This window comes from Sycon ciliatum, chromosome 13, assembly GCF_964019385.1.
Source record: "Sycon ciliatum chromosome 13, ocSycCili1.1, whole genome shotgun sequence".
Lineage (NCBI taxonomy): Eukaryota > Metazoa > Porifera > Calcarea > Leucosolenida > Sycettidae > Sycon > Sycon ciliatum.
The window spans coordinates 1968577-1994763 of record NC_088655.1 but is presented as its reverse complement, the minus strand read 5'-3'; the positions used below and the strand labels follow the sequence as shown (position 1 = coordinate 1994763).

Sequence of the window (26187 nt, the reverse complement as noted above, 5' to 3'; positions counted from 1 at the left end):
CCGGACCTCCAAGTTACGGGCATCTTGGTCTACAGGGAACCCTGTGAGTGAGTTCTAGTGGATATATTACTACTTTTCTACTAATTGGTGGAAACACCAGGAGTGACGTAATATGCCAGATCTACGTGCCTTCCACATCAAGATGTACATGATTACAAACATTTCCAAATGAAGGGCAGAGCCCCCGGTCCCGGACCGCCCGGATACAACAGATAAGAGTGTAGTACATGTAAAGTTACATGCATACGATTGATTGGTTGCAGCCTATATCAATCATATCTTCTGAAAATTGTAGTCCAAGTTGCTGTCTGATGATCGCTTAAAACCGTGAAACTCAGAGTTACAGCAGAAACGCTTTTGATCCTCTCAAGTGTATGTAGGATTGCTGACGTACCAGACTGGGTGACTCCACTAGAGGCTCCAACTTAGTCTTGGTGAACTCCAGGCTAATGACGTTGTAGAGTTTGTCGCGTTTCGCATTCGTGTAGTACCTGCACAAGAGAGTACATGGCGTGTGCCATGTACACACACACACACGCACACGCACACACACACGCACACGCACACGCACACACACACACACACAATATAGCTCCACGTCTCTTGGAACCTAAGAAAACACCCAAAAGACACCATCCCACCAAGACTTGCACTGAAAGGCTTACTTTGTAAAGTTTGCCATGCTCATGGTGGAGCCTTGTTGTGAGGACACATCCTTGATGTCGATAGTACGCCCACGCCTGCCCATCACCCAAAGACCCCCTAGCGATCTCACTGGCCCATTGCCCGCCATCCTCCTGGCACCTCCACCCATCTGCTGGACACTGCTTCCCCATCGCCTCTTTCCGCGCTTTCATGCTCACACCTGCCTGTTGCCCGCCACCCTCCTGGCACTTCTACTGTCGCGCCGTGGCCCGCGCCAGCTGTTCTCCACATACCTTACACCAGATTTAGCGCTAAATTTGTTTATGCTTGTGGCCCTATGTATTTAGAAGCATACTGACTTACTGTTGGGTAGACCCGAGTATCAGTTGTCTGATGATTGCCTAACGGCATGAAACTCAAGAGTTACAACCAACCTGAACATCCTCCGCTGAGTCTGCCATGATTTGAAAACTCCGTATGGCGGAACCCAGATGCGCATGCAGTTTACGTAAGACTTTCCGTAGATCGACTACATTTGTTTAACTAACGTAACTACGTTATGCGCAACCTCTCTAATAAAGTACAGTGAGTGCTGGAAAATACTTCCACAACTGTGGACAGTCGGTTATAGGCGATTCACACGACAGCCACTTGCACGTTTTACGGCGAGTGATTTACGAGAAAAGTGACTGTGTGGATTCACATGGCTGCACTCAACAGCGGGCACGTTTGCATATTTGAATGATTCACCCACCAGTTGCCATGAGTATTTCAAATTTTCAAAACACGTGTCCAATAATTATCATGGTGAAAAGAGCCGCGTAAAAAATCAAGTCTTGTTTTGCGCTTTTTGGTGTAAATGTAGTTTACTGCTTGCCACAGATCTGCAGAGGAGCTGAGGGCTAGACCCACAGGACACTTCTGATCATAACTCACTAGACCTAGTCTTTCTTAAACTTGCATTCAGTTTCGGCGGGGACAATACCCCCGCCCCGACACACGACCAACACAATCTTTAACTGTCTTTGACGCCATCACAATATCTATGCAAATACGGCCTAACGGACAAAGTCAAACAAGCCGTGACCTGATGTTGACACAGCCTGGTCAGTATGGAGCTTGCATGTCGAGTCTGCAGTTAAGGAATTCATACCTCAAAAGTTTAAGCGAAATAACCTGAACAACAAACTGTGGTATAATAGGCCATTCACACGACGGGCAAACTTTTGCATGCGTGTGATCAAGATAACACTTGCAACCAGTGAGCCAGTTCACACGGTGCTGGGCAAACTTTGCAAGCCTTGCACACGTCAATGTATCCATAGTGATCTCCTGAAAATGCCGGGAAATTTGATAATTTGAACTTTCCATTTTCCTTTTGAATTCTTCCTTGAGGAAAATCATTCCTTTCGATTTTGATTTGGTAGTTCGTTTTGATTGTTTGTCACCTTGTTTGAAGAATGGCAGCTTCGAGTATGATGGCTCTGCTGGCTATGCAGTCGCAAAGTGATGTTCTCTCTCGTAGAGGATCGATTGCGGGCAAATTTTATGCAGCCCGAAGGAGATGGCAATCGAGGGATGTTCTCCCAACTCGATGGAGTCCATCAAGACGACCACATGTGGTATCGCTCGAGTCTGTAGCTCTACTGGATGCATTTGACTCCTCACGTCGTGAAAGGCGATTCTGGACTGCTCACCCAGAGGGTGAGAACAATGGAACATGGGAAATCGAGGTGAATGGCAGCTGGGCGCGTCTCGGGATTCTCTATCCAGACGTGGAGGAGAGCCGATTTTATCAGCGCTACAGGGTGAACAAGCCCACCTTCAAGAACATCATCGACAAACTGGGACCTGCGTTGGTCAAGCAAGACACCAACATGCGGCAGTCCATCAGCCCACCCAAACGTCTGGCAATTTTCCTGCATTGGATGGCGCAGGGATGTGAGTTCCACCAACTGGCAACGGAGTATCGTGTGGGGACATCGACGGTCCACAAGATTGTTCACGACATCCTGCCTCTGATCTGCGATATGGCTCGTGATGAAATCGTGTTCCCTACCTCTGCAGAGTCACTGAAAATGACAATGAGAGGGTTTGAAAATCTCTCTGGCCTTCCCGGGTGTGCTGGTGCCATCGACGGCACATTCATGCATATTTGCAAACCGGTTTCATATGGCGATGCTTACTTTTGCTACAAGCAGTATCCCGCTATTCTTGTTCTGGCGTGTGTGAACAGTGCTGGCCTCATAACCTACACAAGTGCTGGACTGCCGGGGTCAGTTGGTGACGCGTCGGCGTACAACAACAGTGTGCTGAAGGAAAACATCAGCAGTGGAGAGTGGCTCTCGGGTGTGTCGACACCAGTGCGCGGTGCGCAAGTTTCTCCGTACATTGTTGGAGATGCTGCATTTGCATTTTCTAAACAACTGATGAAGTGCTACACCAATCCTCCGCAGCAGCAGACTGAGGAGCAACGCCGTTTCAACTTCTGCCTTATTCGTACAAGGAGAGTGGTCGAGAACGCATTTGGACGACTGAAAGCTCGATGGCGTGTTGTGTGCCGCAACTTCATCCGAGATCCAGTGTTTGCCGCAGATGTCGCCATTGCAGCTTGTGTTTTGCACAACGTCTGCGAACGTTCAGCTTGTCCGTTCGACAATGAGTGGCTGGTGGACATCGATGACGTCAACGGTGAGACCCATGAAGGTGAAGGTGATCCAGTTGAAGAACAAGAACAGCACGATATTCAGACAGCAGAACAGCTACGGTCATTGCTAGCAGATCATGTATCTGCCATCAACCGGTACTGATAATGATTCTGGTCAACTTTGCCACAATCGTAATAAATCCTTTTTGTTGATACTGATCAGCTTTGTCAAACAGTGTCATGAAGATCTTTGTTACGTAAATAACTGTTGTTCGTTCGTGTTTCATATTAGTTTGTTATGTACACTGATGTCTTGATGCACAAGCACAGTCTTGTAGCACTCGCACATGAGCTAATTTCGTTATTCACCCCCTTCTTGACTCTTTTGTGTTTGACTTGTCTTTGTGCATCCATCAATAATTCGGTTCTTTCAAAAATTTACTGCGCATGGAGTTTGAAATAATTACTCTACAAGTAACAATGTGTTTATGAGAACAAGAACACCATGCAGTTGGATATGTCTAGAATGTTTGTGCGTGATGGCGTTCATCAATTGGCTCTCCCACTGAAGTTACGCACACACAGGGAACAGAGGGTACGGATACCTTATTATCACACCGTAACAATTAATAATAGTGTGAGCAGATTACGCCCATGATCAACGAACAACTTTATTTATTTTTTTACTATAGCACCCATTTTGTTAAACCAGGGGATGGCTCACGCCTGGTATGAAGAAAAGAGAGATTGAGAATAGAATGAAAAAACGGACACAGTGTAAATGAAAAGCCTACAATCAACGAACAACTCGAATTTGTTGTGAATTCGGTACTCACTATACAAAACCATGGAAAAGAGTGCACGTATGTACGGACAAGTAGTATGCAGACACGCACGGGGTCAAGACAAATTTCACGTCATTGAACAGTGTATACAGAGGAATGAGAACAATAGGGAATAATATAGAATAACATAGAACAATATCGTTCAACGTATTGACGAGTCGGCTACAAATTGTATTTCTGCATGAGCGCAGCCATAAACGCAGCATTGCTCTGCTGCAAGGCCTGCGCGTGCCGTTGCTGACCCTCTTCCAGTGCTGTCATGACCTTTATGTCTTCGTGTCGCCTTTCTGATTCTACTTTTTCTTTCTCAGCATCGCGCTTGTCCAAGTAGGCAGCCCACTGAGTCTGCATGTTGATTTCATGCTCGAACTGCCTTGCCTGCAGCTCAAGGTTGATGTCCTTGAGCTCCCGCAAGAAAGCGACCTGGCTCTGGCCTTTGCGGCCTGTCCCCTGTGCTACAGGTGATTTGGCAGCCACTGTTCGTTGAGGGGTCTCTGGCAGCTCAGTGACCTCGGTCTCGGTCTCTGCAAGTACGGCACTGTGCCCAGCAGGGGCAGTTGATGCGGATTGCACTACTGGCGTTGAAGGTAGGCTGATGCAGTCATCCTCAGCGTCCCACTGAACGGCATCACTGCTGGTGCTGCTGCTGCTGGTATGACCGCTGGCACTGCTGCTGGCTACGCCAAATAGGGCATCGTCCAGCTGTTGGCGCTGGCTGACATGCGGCAAAAGGCGCTTTGGGGGAGGCCCTAGATCAGGTGACGGTGGTCGTGACCGGCATTGCTGCAGTACGGGTGTCGAGACTAATGAAGACGAGGGCCCATCCGGCACGGGCACCACCTCAGGTGCACGCCTTTCACTCACAGCCACCTCTCTGCAACTTCTGGGACCCCACGTTGGGTGGTCTTTGAAACACTTGTGGAAGGTGCGGAAGTTACTCCACTGCGAGTATGCGGCTTCCAGGTCGACGCTTTCCTCCGCATTGTCACTATCGTGACTGGAGCCGGTCTGCTTCCGGAAGTGCTTTCGGTACAGGTCCCTGCCCTTCACCTTCGCACTGTCCACCTTGTTCGACACTTGGGACGAATTGTAACGCTCCACCGAGCCAATATCTGCAAGGTAGCCGTTCAGGTTCTTGACAACGTCGGCAACTTTCTCCGCTTTCGTCATCATCTTCTTGTCATTCTTGGCAAGCATCTCACCCCATAGCTCGAGGAACTTCTTCTCGGCATCGCTGGAAAAAACTACTTTCGGCATGTTTGCTTCTGATCGGATAGTTACTTCTCGTCAACTACTCAGAAGGCACTTCAGAATGGAAAGAGAACACTTCAGGAACACTTCAAGGTACTTGTCAAGAACACGACACACTTTGTTGCGCGCACTTTCACCAACAATTCACCAACAGTTCACCAACGGTCGCTTCAGAATGGAAGAAGAACACTTGGAAGCACTTGTCGAAAACGGAAGGACAAAATTTGTAGCGCGCACTTTCACCTACAGTTCACAAACAGTTCACCAACGGTCACTTTTCCTGGCGTGCAAAGTATAATCGCGAGCAAAAGGGCCTCGGCCAAGATAAAAAATCTGTTGCTCGCGTGTGTCCAAGTTTATCGTATTCGAGTAAATATCCTTGGAAACGGTACGATAAAAGTGAGTTTGCCCGTCGTGTGAATGGCCTATAATGCAGGAAAATCAATAAATTAAAAAAATGTCACGTTCGGAAATTTTATTGGGTGGTCATCCCGTTTGACTGTGCGAAGTAAAATTAAAACAACCAAATGGTTGGGTTGATCTGCACTGTGCAACCGATTCTCTCACCTTTCTTCCTCCAGCTATGCCTGTGACACCCTTTGTGAATCTGCGCAACACTAGTGGCAGGCCACGCGAAAATGAGAATGCGCGCAGCCAAGTTTAGGCCATCATCTCCTTCATCCATCATCCCGGCGGTAACTCCGCCCGTTCAATATCCAACACCAGTCCCCAGGAAAGAATAAGGCACGAGATTTCGAGTTCAAGGGCAAAGCTAAAGCCAATGGCACTGATTTTTGGAATTGACGAGCAGAACGAAAATAAATAATCGAAGGCGATCATAATGACCATAATGACGGTCAGATTCGACACGCACGTGACAAAGTTTGGGTCGCGCTCGTGTGTCCCGCCTCGCATTTGCTGCAGCTCCAGCTCGCCCATATGGCCATGATGAGTCTCGCGCGCGCGCGACAGGCTAGCCGCTTGCGACAAAAGTTGTCTTTTTTTTACGAATTCTGTGACGTCATGTTTTGGAAGAATGCAACAGTCATTCGCATTTCGAAACGGGGGTAGGGGGGTAGGGGGGGGGGTAGCGCCCTTTTCGAATAGAAAAATGACAGTTCTCACATTTTCTGGAAGTGTACAATCTACTGTCCCCGGGGAAAATTGCGGAAAAAATCGCAAAAAAACGCGGGGAAAAACGCGGCATAATATGGCATAATTTGCGGTGAATTTGCGGTAAATATGCGGTAAATATGCGGTGAATAATATTGATGTGCGGCAATTTTCAGTGAGTATGTAGTGAAATCAATCAGTTACAAGTCTCTGGTGCACTCGTCATATTTGAGTAAAAAGCCGCCACGATGAGACGTTGCTGACCAAACAGTGCACTGTGTGTACGTGTAGTGCAACAAAAAAGTTCAAAAAACGCGGGAAAATCGCGGAAAACGCGGTCTTTTAAAAAATCGCAAAAACGCGGAAAAAAACGCGGCAGCGGAATTGCAATTTTCCCCCGGGACAGAATCTACTACGCCGTGTACGGTGCTTGTAGATCCCTTCACTTCAGCAAATGAGTGTGTTTTCGTAGATCTACCTGTGTTTGCAGATCAGCTACCCTTACACTGCATGCTACTCAGAGGTGTCAAATGTCACACCAGCCTGATCAAACTGTGTACATGGTGTACCTGGCCAGCTTTTTGCAGCAGTACATTCTGCAGTTGTTGTGGAGGAACTATGTTTGTGTGCGTGTACATGTCATTGATTGTACTTGTACTCAGTAAACATGGTAAATGCGGTAGTACTACTACTGTATTCCATTCACTACCGCTCCAGCAAAACATTCATATCCATGTACATGTACATGTACATATTGAGCATACCATAATAATAATAAAATGGCAATAAATAAGATAAAATTGTGCACTCATAACAACAGCAAAAAATGAAGAAAGTCAAGTTCCATAACGTTTTCTTGTGACTGTCATCAGTGGAACGCCGTCACATAAAAATGTAATAACTAAAACACACACTTATATACATGTAGCTAATATGGTTTCAGGTAGAAATACAGCAGCCAGCAAGTACAAAAAAGCGAAGTTTGCATCCCTGTGCTATGTAAACAGAAAGAAAACGTTGTATCACTCACACTCTTCAAGTAATACACACGCACCATACATTCATTCACACAGTATCACACCCATCTGCCACTACCTTTCTCACATACACTATATTATCACTCCCTTAGTATTGACTCACATAGATTTTTGCCATACCTAAGCAGTCAAATATTCCTGCATATTTGACTCCTTACTGGACCTTAGGGCTATATTGACCGCTTATATTTGACTCCTTTTTAGCGATTGACCACATGCTTTGGTTAGTCGTGATAAGTCTAATATTTACTTCGTACTTGGTCAGTATAGGAAATAAAAGACCTCGTAAAAAACCTCGGTCATGCCATGCCATGTCATGCCATGCCATGCCTCGGTCTCGGCATGGCACTGTGGCAGCAGCAAGTGGACGGGCGGTGGTGTCTAGTGCAATGTGCTTCACGGCACGTCACTGAGACCGAGGCCAGGTACTCTGCAACGGAGATTGAACTGCTGGCGGTAGTCTGGGCAGTCCACACGGCTAGACTGTTCCTGGCCGGTGCTGATTTCGAGCTGCTAGTCGATCACAAGCCGCTCATTCCTATCCTGAATGCTAAGACGCTGGATGAGTTGACGTCTCCACGAATCGTGCGACCACGGGAGAAGCTGACGCCTTTTCGGTTCGTGGCTCAGTGGAGACCGGGTGCCGATCACAAGGTCGCAGATTGCCTGTCGAGACACCCAGTAAGTGCACCAGACCCTGACGATAAAGCTGGTGAGGAAGAAATCGAGCACTGCTACTGTGTTCTCCGTCAGCTGTCGCAAGAGGACGAGGAAACAGGCCATACAGTCCTCCCTGACCTTGGCATTACGAAGGTGCGGGCGGAGGGACAGACCCGGAATACCTCAAGCTGCTGAACGCCGTAAAGAACGGCTTTCCGGTGGACAAGGCTGATCTGGACCTCAATCTGCACCCGTACTGGCAGGTTCGGCATGAGATGAAAAAGAAAATGGGTTACGGAGATTGAAGGAAAATATCGATAGAAGTTCCAAGAGAAAGACCGAGAGAGAGAGAGGAGAGAGAGAGAGAGAGAGAGAGAGAGAGAGAGAGAGAGAGAGAGAGAGAGAGAGAGAGAGAGAGAGAGAGAGAGAGAGAGAGAGAGAGAGAGAGAGAGAGAGAGAGAGAGAGAGAGAGGAGAGAGAGAGAGAGAGAGAGAGAGAGAGAGAGAAGAGAGAGAGAGAGAGAGAGAGAGAGAGAGAGAGAGAGAGAGAGAGAGAGAGAGAGAGAGAGAGAGAGAGAGAGAGAGAGAGAGAGAGAGAGAGAGAGAGAGAGAGAGAGAGAGAGAGAGAGAGAGAGAGAGAGAGAGAGAGGAGAGAGAGAGAGAGAGAGAGAGAGAGAGAGAGAGAGAGAGAGAGAGAGAGAGAGAGAGAGAGAGAGAGAGAGAGAGAGAGAGAGAGAGAGGAGAGAGAGAGAGAGAGAGAGAGAGAGAGAGAGAGAGAGAGAGAGAGAGAGAGAGAGAGAGAGAGAGAGAGAGAGAGAGAGAGAGAGAGAGAGAGAGAGAGAGAGATAGAGAGAGATAGAGAGAGATAGAGAGAGAGATAGAGAGAGAGAGAGAGAGAGAGAGAGAGAGAGAGAGAGAGAGAGAGAGAGAGAGAGAGAGAAGAGAGAGAGAGAGAGAGAGAGAGAGATAGAGAGAGAGTAGTAGTAGTAGTAGTATTTATTATTTGACTAGGGGAGTCCCAACAGGCATGGCCTTGTTACAGGGAACCCTAGGTGAATCTTTGTGAGGTGAGCAAAATACCAGCAGATTGTGCCTGACGACAGTTTGGAGGAAGAGTGTTCCACCGACCTGCCGCCAGAAAAGAAACTGAGCGCAGTACATACCCAATATGTACAGTAGGTAATACTAAGGCAGCTGTATCCTGGCCACGAGTACGAGCATTTGTGTGCGGGCCAACTGAACGCAGGAGAAACAGTGACTGAAGGAGGGGGCTAGTAATTGATGACAAGCAGCGATAGACCAAAACGTATAGTTTCAAATTAACTTGTTGCTCAAACGAATACAGATGACACCGTTGTAAAACTAATGCAGTTGGGGTCATTCTATCTAAACCAAATGCCTTCTTCATCGCAATACGGCTGACCGTTACAAGCCTGTTATATAGGGTAGTTTTCAAACAGTGCACATACGCATTACTTGCATATTCTAGAGTAGACTGTATAATTGACAAGAAGAAAGTTCTCCGAGCTGTAGCTGATAAATTGCGACGGCCATGAGCAAAACAGGCTAGTTTAGCGAAGACCATTGAGCACACCTTTTCTACTTGTGGGCGGAACGTTAGATGCTCATCGATTAGTATACCGAGGTATTTCACAGTAGAGAAAGGGGAAATGACAATACCTTTACAGGTCAGGTACAGGGCTGGGCTCAGTGCAGGCAGGGCAGGACGCCGTATCAACATGAACTGTGTTTTAGTGGGGTTGAGCAGAAGGCCTTTCTCATCAAGGTATTGCTCTAGCAACCGCATACTATCCTGCAAGCGTAGCATAGCAAGCGTAGCATAATTGTAGCCACATCAGAGCCGAATACGTAGAACGCAATATCATCAGCGTACAGCTGCACGACACTCTGGTGAAATATATCGGGTAACCGGCGAATGTAGACGCAGAAAAGCAAAGGCCCAAGAACAGACCCCTGGGGGACCACTCTTGTACAGGGTTTGGTGTCACCCTTCTCACCATTGACAGTAACCTGCTGGCTGCGGTTCGTGAGATAGTCTGAGAACCACTTGAGGACAGTGCCGCCTAAGCCAGTGGTGGCTAGCTCTCCCAGCAGACCTGTGTGCTGCACACGGTCAAACGCCTTGCTTATATCCGCAAAGACTACTCCGCATTGGTCAAAGTTGTCAAGTGCTCTGTTCCATCTGTCTATGCAAAGTGTCAGGGCATCCTCACAGCTATGGTGTGAGCGGTACGCAAATTGTTCAGCTGGTATGGCTGACAGGTCTGGATTCTGGGTGAAATACGAAGTGACTTGCTTGTGGACAACCTTCTCTAGGATCTTGGCCGCGATAGGCAACAGTGAGATTGGCCTGTAGTTGGTGGCTGAGGTCTTATCACCAGATTTTTAAACAGGGCAGACATGGGCATGTTTGTAGGCAGCAGGAAAGATGCCAGAGCGAAGAGACTGGTTGACGATAACAGTTAACGGATACGAGACTGAATCTCTGCAGGATTTCAGGATGCAGGACGGAATATCATCGGAGCCGGTGGCTTTGTTGGATACCAGAGATTCAAGCAACTTGGAGATGGTATCGAAGCTGACGGTATCAAACTCCAAAAGAGTAGTGCTATTGGGGTCTGCAACGGGTAGGGGCAGCTCGACTGGTCTGGCAGGGTCATGGACGATCTCGGCGAAGGTAGTTGTCAGATCGGCGAGTGTGGCTGCTGGGGCAGCCCTCACTGCTGTTCTACCAGACAAGCTATTGATAATGGCCCATTGGCCTCGTGGGTCGTGGCGACGATTTTTGAACTCTCTGATGTAATACTGTGACTTCAGCTGCCTGTTGAGGAGAGTGCCTTCTCGCCGTATTGCACGATACCTCTGCAGAAGCTGTTGATCTGACGGGTGAGTGCGTACAGGTGGATTCGTTGCTGGAGGAGGTGTTTCAACTGAGGTGTCATCCATGGCTGAGGCTTCGGTTTACTGAAAGCTGGTGAGACCACGGGGCAGATCGGTGAATATTTGTCTAAAACTCGAGTAATACAGTGTGAAAGCTGGGTGACTTGTGCATTGACATCAGCTGACTTGGGGAGAGGCTCCAGAGTGCTGTCGATATCATCACAGAGTGTAGCGGGGTCAATTGCATGTGGGAGCGGTTTGCGCACGAATTTGAGGCGGGAGTTAGCTTGCTGCGTGGCTTTGTAGGAGAAGTTAGTCAGAACGAGATCATGGTCGCTCACGCCGTCTACAGATACTACAGTTGTCTTAACATGTGGTGCGGCAGCATAAACGAGTATTAGATCCAGACATGTCTTGGCAAGTCGCGTTGGTGAAGTCACGACATTGCGGAGGTGAAACTCCTCACACAGATTGGACAGGTGCTTGTAATGGTGGTTATTTGATGTTTGCTGTAGCACATCAGTGTTAAAGTCCCCTAGTACAATAATCCTGCTAAATTTGCGGCTGATGACGTCAAGATGCTGACTGCACAGGTTCCAGAAGTCGACAGTTGCACTCGGTGGACGATATATACTGCACACAGCCAGCTCAATAGCCTTAGGTTTGGTACACAGGCGAAGACGAACAGAGACACACTCCACTCCTAGCTCAGTGATGGGAATTCTGATAGAGTGAATATCAGAATGGACATAAATGCATACCCCTCCACCATGTAGATCTCTATCCTTGCGATATAGATCGTAGCCTGGGATATGAACACTAGAATCGGGTATGCTGCTGTTTAGGTGGGTTTCATTCACTGATAGCACGTGGATCTTATGGTGGTGCAGGAGATGGTGAATGTGATGGACCTTGTTTCTGAGACTACATATATTAATGTGAGATATGGTGAGTTGGCTTACTGGAATGATGATTTCTTGCTCTTCGGGTAGCAGCACAGGTACGCATATTGGTTTAGGTGTTCTGGTTTGTTTCACCACCACGCGTCTTGATTGTCGTAACTTAAAGTCAATCAAGACGCGTGGTTTTCCTGTGACTCGTGTGTTACTGCTCTGCTTCCGCATTGAGCACTCTATCGATCCGGAGGACTCCGCTATTCATCATGCACATGTACGTACTTCACAGGATCTGCTGGAGCCACAGAGTCAGAGGTCAGCAATGTTGTTACAGGCCCTGGCCTGAAGCTCTGGGTCTGGGTGTGATGTACAGTCAGACATCGCTTATCCGGATCCCTCGCGACCCGGAAGAAAATAGCTGGCTACAGATTTACAGCATACGTGATGCATCCAATGTAACCGGTGTTCGGTTATCCAGTTCCCTCGCCTATCCGGATATTTTTGTGGAAAACGGATGTGTGCGGTTAAGCGAGGTCTGACTGTACTGTTAGCATTACCGTTAGCTATGTATGGAGCAGCTAGTCTGTGTGTAATGAGTAGCTATGTATGGAGCAGCTAGTCTGTGTGTAATGAGTAGCTGGCCATGTGAGTTCCATAGAAAATCGATTGTGCCTGAGACATATTGCGTGTCTGGGAAGGGGTGTTAATAGAGAGGTTAAGCTTTACGTGACACGAAAGTTCAGCTCGCGCGTTGGAAAACAACGCGAGTGACCTGCAGCTCACGTGGAAATTTGGAGGTTTACGCCTAATTTGACGTGATATTGCGCATCACGTCAGAAATAACGTGCAGCTTAACCTCTCTCTAATAGTCAGTCATGTGAAGTGTACACAGAGCACCTTGGTAAGCACATAATTATAGATCATCTACATGTATGTGCTTGACCCTGCTAGGAATGGGAAGGTGGGTTACTAGCACCCCTTCCACAGAGAGTAGTGTGCAGTATGAGCTGATAGAACTTCCATGACAGCGATCTCCATTGGAGAAGGACCCCTGCTGCCTAGTGGAAGAGTTGCCTGAGGCTCAGCCGTACTTCTTATCGGTATCTTTGAGTACAAGAACATTTCAACATGCTACATTATTGTGCTTCTTTGTGGGTGTTCAAGTAAGAAAGCTATGTTTCTTTGCCGATAGATTTCTTCGTGCTATGGGTCATCTCTTACTCTGTGTGTGTGTGTGTGTGTGTGTGTGTGTGTGTGTGTGTGTGTGTGTGTGTGCGTGTGTGTGTGTGTGCGCCAGCTAGTTCAGTTGGTGGGTACACTTATGCCTAATTGTGTTGGGTATGTTGCCAACGGGCTCGGCTGCTTGAAGGTGTAATGTTGTACTTGCCACCTTTGTTGGTTCCAGGGTTCATATACTTTCTATTTGAAGTATACATACCTGTTAACCATGGACTGCTTCTGGCTAGATTAACTCTTGTGTAATCGATGGTGCTAGTGATGTCTAAATCAGATCCAGCCTGATTTAGCCACCCGCACTAGTAGCAAGTATTACCTTCACTGGGGGCAGGGGTAACTGCAGTTGGATCCCAGGACGGATACCCTGATGCCGTCAATCCTTTTTCTGCGCCTTGTCCTCACCCACTTACTGAGGTGTGGTGAGCCCATAAGTGAGATCGTTTTCAAGTCCACCCAGAGTTTTGGGGATTTCAGGGGGTGTCGGCCGTTGGGTGGTTCAATAACCAATTGAGTCATCTTTCCAAGATTCCTTTTGAGTCTCTCTCCCCTCTCCCGGGGAGACCCACGTGACCAGTTTTGGCAGTGAGCAACAACTACAGGTGTGTGTGTGTGTGTGTGTGTGTGTGTGTGTGTGTGTGTGTGTGTGTGCGTGTGTGTGCATGTCTCTCTCTCTCACACACACACATACACACTCTCTCTCTCCATCCGTTCTGTTGTACCTTTCAGCCAAGTTCATTTGACCCACTCTTGGATGATTCCATCGTCATGGCGCGTCATCTGCACGCACTCGGCAAGGATGTGACACTACGCCCATTCGACGGAATATCAACATGGCTTCCTCAACTTCCACGCAGTCAGCCGCTTGGCGCGGCAAGCCACCGACGTGTGCATTGAGTTGATGGACGCAGCAATCAAGCAACACGACCAAGATGTTTAGTCGTAATACAAGTAGTTCCTATTGCAGTACGAGATGTCACCACTCATGCGTTCTCAGTGCAGCAAATTTTGAAAACTGTGCGGATGCAAGTTTTTGAGCTCCGCCTTTCCGGTGCTTTCCAAGATCATCTTCAGTCGTTTTGCATACCATGAGTGAGACCATGAGTGAGAATGAAGAAGTAGACCTTGCTACAATTATGACAATATCCGTGACCTTACAAGATCCAAGAAGGTGCTCCAAGAAGGTCAATCGAAGCTGAGCCGACAAGAACTTGTGGCGATCCTGCGGACTAATGGAATCGGGACCAACGCAAGCTCTGCGCCAGTAAGTTGTGCTAGCTGTATTTCACTGCATGACGCCCTAGCAAACTTTACAAAGGCCCTTGAAGGCATGGTTATGAAGATGGCTGGTTTCATGGAGATGAAGTCCACCATCGAGCACATACAGCAGGAAATTGCAACGATGAAAAACGAAGGGCAGCAGGAGGGCGCGAAGACGCAAAGCACAGCTAACGTTAGAAACCGTCAGTACGCTACCGTAGCGCAGTCTGCTCCAGCCCCAGCCTGTGAACCCAAACCGTACTCCCACAAACATGTACAGCATCAGTCTATGCAAACTCCCACCGACACCCAGCAGATCAAGCAAACCGACAAACCCGCTCGTATGAGTACTGGCAGCACTGAAGATTCGAACTCGTCCTGGCAAACCCAAGGTCCACGACGCCCAAACCGCCCACGTGCATCAGGTGGGTCATCTTCACATCCCGGCACGAGTGCTACTGGCAGTACTGAACTACATGTACGTTCATCTGTCACATCGAAGTATGTGAAGGAGGTGACTGTAACAGCAGTCCCAGGTGTTCTAAGTGGAGTAGAACGCAAGCGCCTTGCAGTGCTGCATGTAGGAAATGTTGAAGTAGGCTGTGAGGCGCAATCTATTGTCAGGTACTGTGCAGATCGTAACATTGACATCATCCGCTGTTCATTTGCCACAAATCGTTATTTCGGCACAGCATACGCAAAAGTTACCATTCCGGCTGATGTCATCAACACCGTACTCACGCCTGCATTTTGGCCTGCCACCATCGGCCACACAGTCAGAAAGTGGCGCTTCCATGACGAGGCGTCCATGCCGACGAAGGAACAAAGTACTAAAGATTAACCATGGCTAGTAGTAGTAAAATGAACCCAGGCGCAACCCCGTTCTACCCTGGATGTATACGGACACTGTCCCTGAATATTTGCAGTCTACGTAATAGACTTACTGACTTGTCCCAATTGATATCGGACACAAAAACTGACATTGCTGCTGTATGTGAAACGTGGCTTAACAACTCCGTTCCGTCGATGGAGATGTCAATCGCAAACTATACTTTATTTCGGCTTGACAGGCGCGACAAACCCGGAGGTGGTGTATGTTTGTATGTTAATAACTCACTGTTTAGTCACCTACGTCCCGACTTAACAGCCGATGGCGTTGAATGCATTTGGGTAGAAATCAAAGCTCACCCACAACCTCTTCTTGTCGGGTGTATTTACCGCCCACCGAGTCAGTCACTAGCTTACTGGCAGACTTTCGAGGCCATGTTACACAAGGCATCGGGAGAAGCCAAGAATATTCTGCTTTGTGGTGACTTTAATGTTGATCTGGTCAGTCAATCTCCCACATCCCAGCATGCCTCCTTGCATGACATCACAACCAGCTTAGGCCTGCATCAACTTGTAAAATCTCCAACATGCATAACGCTGCAAGGGAGCTGCACTCTATTAGATCATGTCTATAGTACAGCTCAAGTCATATCCCCGCCTGATGTGTGTCCAGTTCCGTCCAGCGACCACTGTGCTATTGCACCCAAGATTTGTGTTAAACCAGTGCCGACAGCATTGCCTTCTCAGCGACTTTATCGAAACTTCAAGAGAATGGACTTGGCATCACTTCGTATGGATATTTCTTGCGCCAACCTCTGTGAACTTCGTGGGTCCTGCGATGACATGTGGCAACAGTGGCTGACTAAGGTTGTGCCCATTCTTGATGCTCATGCTCCATTGCGCCACGCGTCTATCCGACCAAGACAGCATTCACCATGGGTCAATGAACATTCGTTCCTGTTGATACGACGACGTAACCACGCTCATCGGAAATGGCTGCAATCTAAGTGCCAGACTGATTACGATGCGTTTAAAGAAGCCAGGCGTATCGTGACTCGTATGAACCGTGAATTGAAGACGATTTTTTTCAGTCTAAGTTCACCAGTGTTCAAGGTAATCCCAGGAAAACGTGGAAGGTTCTGAACGAGTTATCCGGAAGACAACGTGTTCAATCCGTTCCACAATGCTCTGCAAGCAACATTGGGTGTGTATTTGCTGATGTTGTCAGTGATCAACAACGAGCACCTGAACTGTGTCTTCCACAGGGCCCAGTGGGACCTAAGGGTTTTACATCCTTCAGTTCGGTGTCAATAGGCTGTGTGCGGAAACTGTTGGGTTCCTTGGACACCAGCAAAGCGACAGGCAGTGATGGAATACCCGCATTTCTTCTGAAGTCCTGCGCTGATTTGCTAGCTCCCTCCTTAACATTGATATTTAATGCATCTCTTGCTGTTGGTTCTGTGCCGGACGGCATGAAGTTGGCACATGTCACGCCGGTATTCAAGGCTGGAAATCCTCAAGATCCGGGAAATTATCGCCCTGTGTCTCTCCTGCCAATTGTGTCGAAGCTGTTAGAACGAATTGTCCATAGACAACTATCCTCATTTCTGGACAAGGAGAATTTGTACCCTCCCTGTCAGTTTGGCTTTAGACGTCAACATTCAACGGAAGACGCTCTAGTTTTCGTCACGGACACGTTTGTTCGCGCTCGCGATGCCGGACAAATTACTGGTGCTGTGCTCGTGGATATGTCCAAAGCATTTGACAAGGTCAGGCACCAAGTGCTCATTAATGATTTGTTTGAGCCTGGCATATCTGGTTCAGCATTAGTTTGGTTTGCCGACTATTTGTCCAATCGTCGCCAAATAGTGCACATTGCTGAGAACTATAGCCCTCCTTTCCCCTGCATATGTGGCGTTCCCCAGGGCTCTGTTCTTGGTCCGCTGCTTTTTGTACTCTATGTTCGTTCGATCCAGTCCATTGTCTCCGAGTTTTGTGTGAAAGTTATTCAATTTGCTGACGATATTCTATTGTATGTTTGCGGTACGCAGAAGAATGCGCTTAGCAACTCCCTGTCTGCAGCTGTCTCAGCCATTAGTACCTGGCTGTCAAACTGCAATTTAATCCTAAATGCCCGGAAGACACAAATGCTCTTCCTGTCTACGCCACATATTACTGACCACCAATTTGCAGTCTACTGTCATGGAGTGCAGCTCAAGCAAGTGACATGTGCAAAGTACTTTGGAATACATTTGGACCAGGATCTTTCTTGGAGGACTCAAGTTGATTCTATGGTCACCAAACTTGCCAGTAAAATTGGTATTCTGTTCCGAAATCGACACAATATTCCGCTGACTTGCCGAGAAACCTTTGTAAAGTGCCTAGTGTTGCCAGATTTTCTATATGCATCAAATGGTTTTTCTGCTGGCCTTTCCTTAACCCAGTTAGGTAGGCTTGAACGAATGCTAAAACGAGCTTTGCGTTCAGTGTACGATACTGGTTTTTGTAGCCCATCAAGCCCTTTATTTGTGAGACTTGGTCTAGATCGTTTGGCATCCATGTATTGCAAGAAATTACTGTATCTGACGTGGCGCTGTTTGGAAGGCCGCTGTAGTGTCACATTAAGTCAAATGTTCGAGCGTTTAAATAATGATCTTGCAACGCGCAGCCTTGTATCACGCACTCTTAACCCATGCTCAGAACTGCCTTTGCCCGTCATGGCGCTTCCTTCCAATGTGCTAAGCTGTGGAATGATTTGCACCCTCTAGCTCGCTGTGTGGATAACTCCGCCCGTTTTAAGAAACTGTTACCCCAATGCCTTGCTTTTTCACACTAGTACTTATGACTTTCAGCTATGCAAAATGCGAACATGATCACCTATCCAATACCGGTAGTCTATTATATTAATTATTCATAATAAAATGTAAAAGAGAAAAGGACATATGGATACGAGTTAAGAGTAACTCTCCATCACTGTAACATGATACTATATACAGTCAGAAAGTGCAATAACTAGGCACAAAACTGACAGAGTACTGAGACATTCGACGTCCTGACACCTAACTTCAGCACACCTTGAACCTTCCAAGTTGGAAGGCTGTCGGTTAGCGCTACGGAGATGTGCTGAAGTTAGGTGTCAGGACGTCGAATGTCTCAGTACTCTGTCAGTTTTGTGCCTAGTTATTGCACTTTCTGACTGTATATAGTATCATGTTACAGTGATGGAGAGTTACTCTTAACTCGTATCCATATGTCCTTTTCTCTTTTACATTTATTCATAATAATATTATCTTTTTGCATCTTTCCCTCGAGTGAGTCTATTGTTATTAGGCAATTGTCTTTTATAGTCACCACTACAGTCGGCCCTCTCTAATCCGGCACCTTTTGCTACGGCGTTTTCTGCTGGATTAACGAGGGTGCTGGATTAAGAAATCCTGCCCTCTGACCCGGCCCTACCCAATTGCATGCATGTGTCATACGTCAAAACGCAGGGTTTTTCCGTGTCGATCCAAGTATTTGGTGCACAACTTTATATTCTCAACTGTTCTCCAGGAATATACACAGTGATAAAGTGATAAAGTAAAACAGAGAACATGTTCACATGTACTCTTGCACACACACGCACACACACACACAGACCTGAAAATTGGCAGGACACTACTCCTTGCTAAAATAAGAAAGTATGGTTGGCTGCTTAGCAGTTGTCTCCTGGACAACATGGACCCTCTTGAGAAGGCCACGCAAGCAGTCGACATCATGCAGGTCGAACGACGGATGTACTTTGAAGCAAACAATTGCATCAGCAAGTGCACGGGATGCTTGTGCCAGAGTTGGAAGGCTGTTGGAGTGCGCATCCAAGATGTGCTAGAGCTGTTAGCCAGTTAGTTGTAGAACGTCAGTACCGTCGGTCAGTGTCGTGCATCGTCGCTGATTGTTTAGTAACTGGTGGTGTTGGTGGACAGTATAGCGTAACTTGTAGTTCCTTGGTCTTTCTCTTTGTATAAATTGAGTTCGGGTTCGGAAAAGTCCTAACAACCAACCGAACTGAACTCTCCCGCGCGAGGTCGAGTACAGTTGTCAACTGAATTCGATCGATAACTGAACTCTGAAGTGGCCCCCGCGCGCACGGCACTGACCAGACTGGCCTGGCAAGGAGTGCACCTGTACGGTACGCGATTTGCGACTGCCGGATTATGAAATCAAACTAGTGCAGTTTGAGCGATTCGTTTCAAAAAGTCACTGCCGGAGGCGAAATTCAAGTGCCGGATTACGATGTAGGAATTGAACGAAAAAAATCGGTTTCATCAGAAAGTGCGCCGGTTGGCAAGGGTTCCGGATTAACAAGTGCCGGATTAGAGAGGGACGACTGTATAAATAAAAATCCAATCCAATCCAAAAACACCCAGACAAACCACCAATTGTGGTTCCTTGCACAATCACGCACACACACGCCGATATATAGACAGGGTGTGGTTCCTTTCACAAAACTCATACACACGCACACACACACACACACACACACACACACACACACAAACGCACCCCCCCCCCCCAGGGCCTGCTCTAGACATTCAACACAGCCCGGTCAGAGTGTACCTGGCGCATGCAAGCCAGCCGGGTCAGATCATCCGGCAGAAAACAACCAAAAAGCCTGCTCAAAACGCAGGAAAACAGAAAGGCGAATTTTTAGGGTTTTACGTCGGGCCCTAGACGACGGCTACTTTGGCCAACCGGACAACGAAGAAGTTGTGACCAAAGAGAATGATTTTATTTCTTGCGCATGCGTATGTAGAATGACGTAATACTCAGTGAGTCAAGTCGCTACAGTACTCCCCCGCCAGTGGTGAGGTCGGGAGGAGCGAAGCACGATAAACAAGAAAGAGAAGAGAAAGGAAAGCGCAGCATGTACAAGGCGGAACGGCAAAAATATAATAATATGATACATATGTACAGGCGAGAGCCCTGCTTGTATGAAATTTGTTTGAGACGTGGCAACAAAGGCCGAAACAAAAATCAGAAAAGCAGGAAAGAGAGAGATGCATGACAGAGGCGGGTTAACATGTCAGAGGTGTGTTAACGTGACAGAGGTGGAGAGCATGTCAGAGGCAGAAAGAAAGAAAAGAGGAAATGTGCGCGTGACAGAGGAGTGTTATCATGTCAGAGGCGGCTGCATGTTGCAGGCTTGGCGGAATACCAGCAGGAGCGCTGCACTGGGGCGAGGCGTGCCGAGTGAGGCGGGGACAGATGGAGGCGAGCGCAGCTCCATGGGGTCCGGTGCCGGGCGTGGGCCTGCGTGCGTGCACAGTGAGTGAGCTGGTACGACGGGTGGAGGTTGCCAATTTCCAGCTTGAGGCCAGGACGAAGACGACTGGACGATGTGCCGTGGCAGGATAGCGGGGTATCCAGGTGGGCCGGGAGGGTGGCAGGGGCCACAGCAGCTCCAGTGACGAGTGGTGGTGAGGCTCAAGTTTTACGTCAACAGCCGGCGATTGACGGGATCCCAAGAGTTGAGGCGAGCAGGAAACTGCGGCGGGCCGAGCTCAGGGATGGCATGCTCAAAACTCCGAAGAGCGCAGCGTCAGGGGTCACCAATTTAGGGTTTTACGTCGGGCGCTAGACGACGGCTACTTTGGCCAACCGGACAACGAAGAAGTTGTGACCAAAGAGAATGATTTTATTTCTTGCGCATGCGTATGTAGAATGACGTAATACTCAGTGAGTCAAGTCGCTACAAATTTATTACCCGGAAATCGGAAATTTTAGAGAACATCGCGACGTAATCCACCGCTGCTCGTCTTCCTTTAGAAATGCGTCTTGCACAAAGCGCATGACATGGATAGACTGGCATGGTCGTAGTCCAGCCAGGGTCGACCTTTCTTCCAAGAGTCTTGGAAAGCGTGAGTTCTTTTTCTCTTCGCTGTGGGCTCCATCGTCCAAATCACCAGTCGGCTGAAAACTTGCAACTGTGTCAAAACCTATAGCCAAAGTTACGCTTTTGACTGCCTGCCCCATCGACTTTGAATGTCCTTACTTCCTGCTCGCCGCTGGCCAGATCGCGCTCGAACCAGTTGACCCCAGTTGACCCTAGCCGAGTTTCTGTCGCTTGTACAAAAAAGACTGTAGTGTGTACGGTTGCGCTAGATTTGCAACAGATAGATGGGGTCCGCGAGTCGTAAAATACCGGTATTTTAGGAATCCATTTTCGGTTTGAGACATTTTTCAGCCGGGTCAGACTGGACCCGGTGTTATCTGTTCAGCCAGGTCGTGCAGTTCCCCAGCCGGGCGCGTGACCCGGCTGACCCGGCTCTCCAGCAGGCTCTGCCCCCCCCCCCCCCCCCACACGCACACGCACACACACACACGCACACACACACACACACACACTCACACACACAACCATGAAACCACACACACACGAACACACACACACACGAACACACGCACACACATACGCGCGCACACACACACACACACACACACACACACACGCACGCGCGCATGCATGCAAGCACGCACGCACGTACACACTAAAACACAGAGTGTGGTTGCTTGCCCAGACTCTCACACACCCAGAGCATAGTTGATTGCACAAACACGCACAAACCCAGCCATAAACACAGAGTGTGGTTGCTTGCACGCACACAAACACACACACACACACACACACACACAGACCTTGGTCCTTGGTAACACTGCCATCAAATGGTCACGTGTCCCCTGTGCAGGCGTCGACAGCACTGAGTTCAGCATTGGATCCAGAAACGCCGCTCTACTTCCTGGACAGGAAATTAGCACAGCTATGCAAATCGAAACCACGGGATGATTTGCAGCAGCGACCGCAGCCGAGACAATGCGCTCTGCAGCAGAGCAGGGCAACCCGTTGTTTCCGGACCGAGTCTGCCGATGCCACAGCCGAGACCGACGCCACTTCAGCAGCCGAGTTGGAGAGACACTTATGCGAAGCTAGCCCACCAGAACTCAAGAACCATCTCCCGTACCCATTACATAGTCGGCTGCCGGACTGCTCAGATATGGGCTTCCTCCTCTCGGCCAGGCACTTGTGGCGATTCTTGTATTTCTGGTGGGCGAAAGTACGCTGGCAGACATCGCAGAGCACAGAAATGTCACGCTGCGCCGATCACGGTACTGGTTGAGCGGAATATGCACTGCGCCATTTCTCACGCTCCTGAGGGAGGTCGTACCATTTCGCGTGGTCGATGTTCATTGTGGAGAGGTCACCTCTGACAGAGTCTCGCCACCGTTTCCGAGGACCGCAAGCTGGCCTCGGCGGAAGGAACGTACCAAACAGGAGCTGGCGCGGAGTTCTATCGCCGTCCATCCTGGCTAGATGGCCTAGCCACTCCAGACGGCGGCGAAGAACACGTGTGGTAATATCCACCGGATCTCGACGATTCCAGGCCTCCAGAATGGTCTCCCTGTTGATGTGGAAGTCCCAGGTGTCTCTTCTACCGAGGGCTAAGATTGTGAAAATGCAGCGAAGATGGAAGGCGGACAGAGCTGCAAGCTCGCTTTTCAGTGGCACCCAACACTCCACTCCGTAAGGGAGAAGAGAAGCCACACATGCATCATACACCATTCGCTTCGTTGCCAGTGAAAGATCACCATCATCAAAGACAGATCGACGCAATGCTCAGAATGCCCTGGATGCTGACATTATTCGGGACGGAGTGTCCACTGCCGTGCGGCCACCAGTATGGATGATGGAGCCTAGGTAGGGAAAGAATTGTGGAGAACGTGCATGACACACAGACACACAGACACACAGACACACAGACACACACACTCACACACACACACACACATACTACTACTACTACTACTACTATCAATCAGCTACCCCTTGGGGTCACGCCGCCCTCCACTCAGAGAACTGAGCGCAAGGTGAGGGGCAGTGGCGCAAACAAAACAGGAAGTACAGCAAAATGAATTGAAAAAAAAGGAAATCAAAACAAGCTGCCATATTGATTGAAAGGGACTCACACACAGAGGAAGGAAATATCACAAACCAGGTGAACAGTCTGCTGTAGGTCCACTATAAGTATAACATGCAACGACAGGATTGTTGCGAGTGTGACCTGTATCCTTTATCATCTAGGAATCCACTTGTTTTGCCGAACGCCACTGCATTGTTACAGGCTGGGGATTGATCCGAGGGCTCGCCACGCCACTGCGGAGGATGCGGAAAGGACTCAAGAAGACGGTGACGGCAACAAATAATTACCCGCCCTGGTCGTCAGCTCACTGAATGTCCTTCCGCGCGAGCGAAACCGGCTGCAAGGCATGAAAAGCCTACTGCCAGTCAATACCCAGGGACGACCCTGACCAGAAGGCCAAGGCCGCCCCGTGGAGGAGGCCAACAAAGAGAGAACCAGGAGCTAACAAATCTGCTTCCTCTCCGCGAAATTTTTTTACACATACACACACACACACACACACACACCTGTCCTGCCCTGTAGAGCCACTACCACTAGGGTCACGTGGATACCGGAGGGGCAGCAGAGAGAGAGAAAGAGCACGCCACCCGATGGCTCTCCAGATGCGAGACTAGTCGGAACCCGCGAGAGCAGATTCACATATGCCGGAACTTGTCCCGTTCTCTGGCCGTTGGTCACACACACACACACACACAGACACAGACACACACAGACACACACACACATACACACACACATGCACACAAGGTTGCAGGCGCGTGCTCGGCGATGGGCACGGGGGGCACGTGCACCCCCCAAAAATTTTCAATCTGGGTAATTGCAATTGTAATGTATGCAAATATGCTCTAAAATTCAAGACAGGTTGCAAACAAATTGCAAAAAATTGCCGGGGGGCTCCCCTCGGCTCCCGTGCACCCCCCTAGTTGGGGGGCCGAGCACGCCCCTGATGTCCACGAGCGCTAACAACCACACGAAGAAAGTGTAGGCGCTTGACCACCCACACACACACATGCTAACAAGGTGTTGGCGCAAACGTGCTCTTAAACACACACAAGGGCAAACACAATCGCGCGCGCAGACGCGCACATGATCGCACACATGCACACGCGCAGGCGCACACACGCTCAAGCACACAAAGTGAGGGTGCTGGCGCACGTACACACACTTGTGCAGACACACATACACATCTGGCCCTGGTCCAGGTAAACACTGCCATTACGGTCATGTGTCCCTGTGCGGGGCCGACAACATGGAAACGACGAGATACGGCAGAAAGTCGGAAGTCCGCCGAGAGGTCGTGGACCATGTTAAATTGGCACCACGAGAGAACCATCTCTGGCAGCTATGGATTTGGAAGCCACGAGTAGAGCGGCAGCACCGACCACATGCCCCACAGTGGGCCTTGCAACACACGCACACACGCACACACACACACACACACACACACACACACACACACACACACACACACACACACACACACACACACACACACACACACACATAACCATCATAGCAACCTGTTTTAAATCCAATTCTCCATGATTACACAAACTATGACAAAAAATAAACAAAATTACATATAAAGTAGTGGTTGCGACTTCGGCGATGATTTGTAAGAAAGGGTCGGCGGAATAGCGCGGAATAGCGCGAGCTCCGGTGTGGGGAGCAAACCCTTTCTTACAAAATTACATATAGAACATTGTAACCACACATAGAAATTACTATCAGTTCATAAATCAATGATGAAAAAACAACATAGCATAGCAGTAGCAGCAGATATGATTATAGGCATGAAAACATCAGAAATCTATTCACAACAGTCCTCAACATTAGAGTAGTAAGCAGGCAAGCAGCAAGCAAAAACATAATATGTACAAGAAGAAAAGCAGGCAAAAAAACATATCGATGGTCAGGGTTTTGGTCAGGGGGTATACAGCTGAACAAAACAATACAAAACTTTACATTTTCTCAAGAATTTACAACAAATTTACTGAGTTTACATGACTGTGTGGTCAAATTACAACACAACATACATTGTCACAATCACATTACACTCACACAACCAGTCTACACACTCACACACCACACAAACGATCCGGACACTCCCTCTCTGTGAACACAGTGAGAAGTTGAGAACAAACATTCTCACTCAAGCCACAGCCAGGCACGGACAGTGTACGTAACTGTGTACACACCTTCACTGCTTCAATGAATCTCAATTCATCATCCTCACTACCCACAAACACATTATCATGCAACCACAACACTTTCAGCTGTGTACATTGCTCCAACATATCACAGAGTACAGACAACGGTGCAGCACCATCACTATACATGTAGTCGACATTGACAATGTGTACATTCTTACACTGACTAAGTGCACGGCACACAGACACAAAACCACTCACACCAACAGGGTTACCACTGACATGCACAACCACAAGACTAGCAGACATGGCTGAAATCACGGAGGACAATGCCTGACCATCATGAATACCATTCCACAGTAGATGTAGTACACGTACATGGCTACACCTCTTTAAGCCTGCTGATAAGCTGTGAAATGACTCATCACCAATACTACAATCGGCGAGGTCGACTTCCTCCAAATCACTACACGTATAGACACACAGTAAAGAACTGAGAGCAACACATTCATGAGAAGAAAGAGAAACGCCACGGAGATTGAGCTTTGATGCAAGCATAGCACGAAAGAAAGGGTGTGTCCAGTTGCAGGACACACCGTGATACTCTGCATGCTCATGATATGCCACCACAAGATGAACAAACAACCTACGTATAGGAGAAGATTCATCAGCAGCAACAGCAGCATCAGCTAGACTTACAATGCGAGAAGGAGCAGCTTGCAGGGATTCATGACTCAGCAGCATAGCAGCGGGATGAAGGAGACTCT

At 48.4% G+C, this 26187-nt stretch overlaps 1 protein-coding gene and 1 long non-coding RNA gene across 2 annotated transcripts in view; both read right to left on the bottom strand.

The window, feature by feature from the left end:
* Positions 1-6181, bottom strand: part of LOC135829025 (uncharacterized) — a 7310-nt gene extending 1129 nt beyond the window's left edge. The window contains exons 1-2 of the long non-coding RNA XR_010555785.1: positions 5956-6181; positions 395-491 (exon numbers count right to left, since the gene is read on the bottom strand). This is a non-coding gene — a long non-coding RNA (uncharacterized LOC135829025). The remainder of the gene's footprint in view (positions 1-394; positions 492-5955) is intronic.
* Positions 1-26187, bottom strand: part of LOC135829024 (lysine-specific demethylase 2A-like) — a 98895-nt gene that overhangs the window by 7668 nt on the left and 65040 nt on the right. The window lies entirely within an intron of this gene.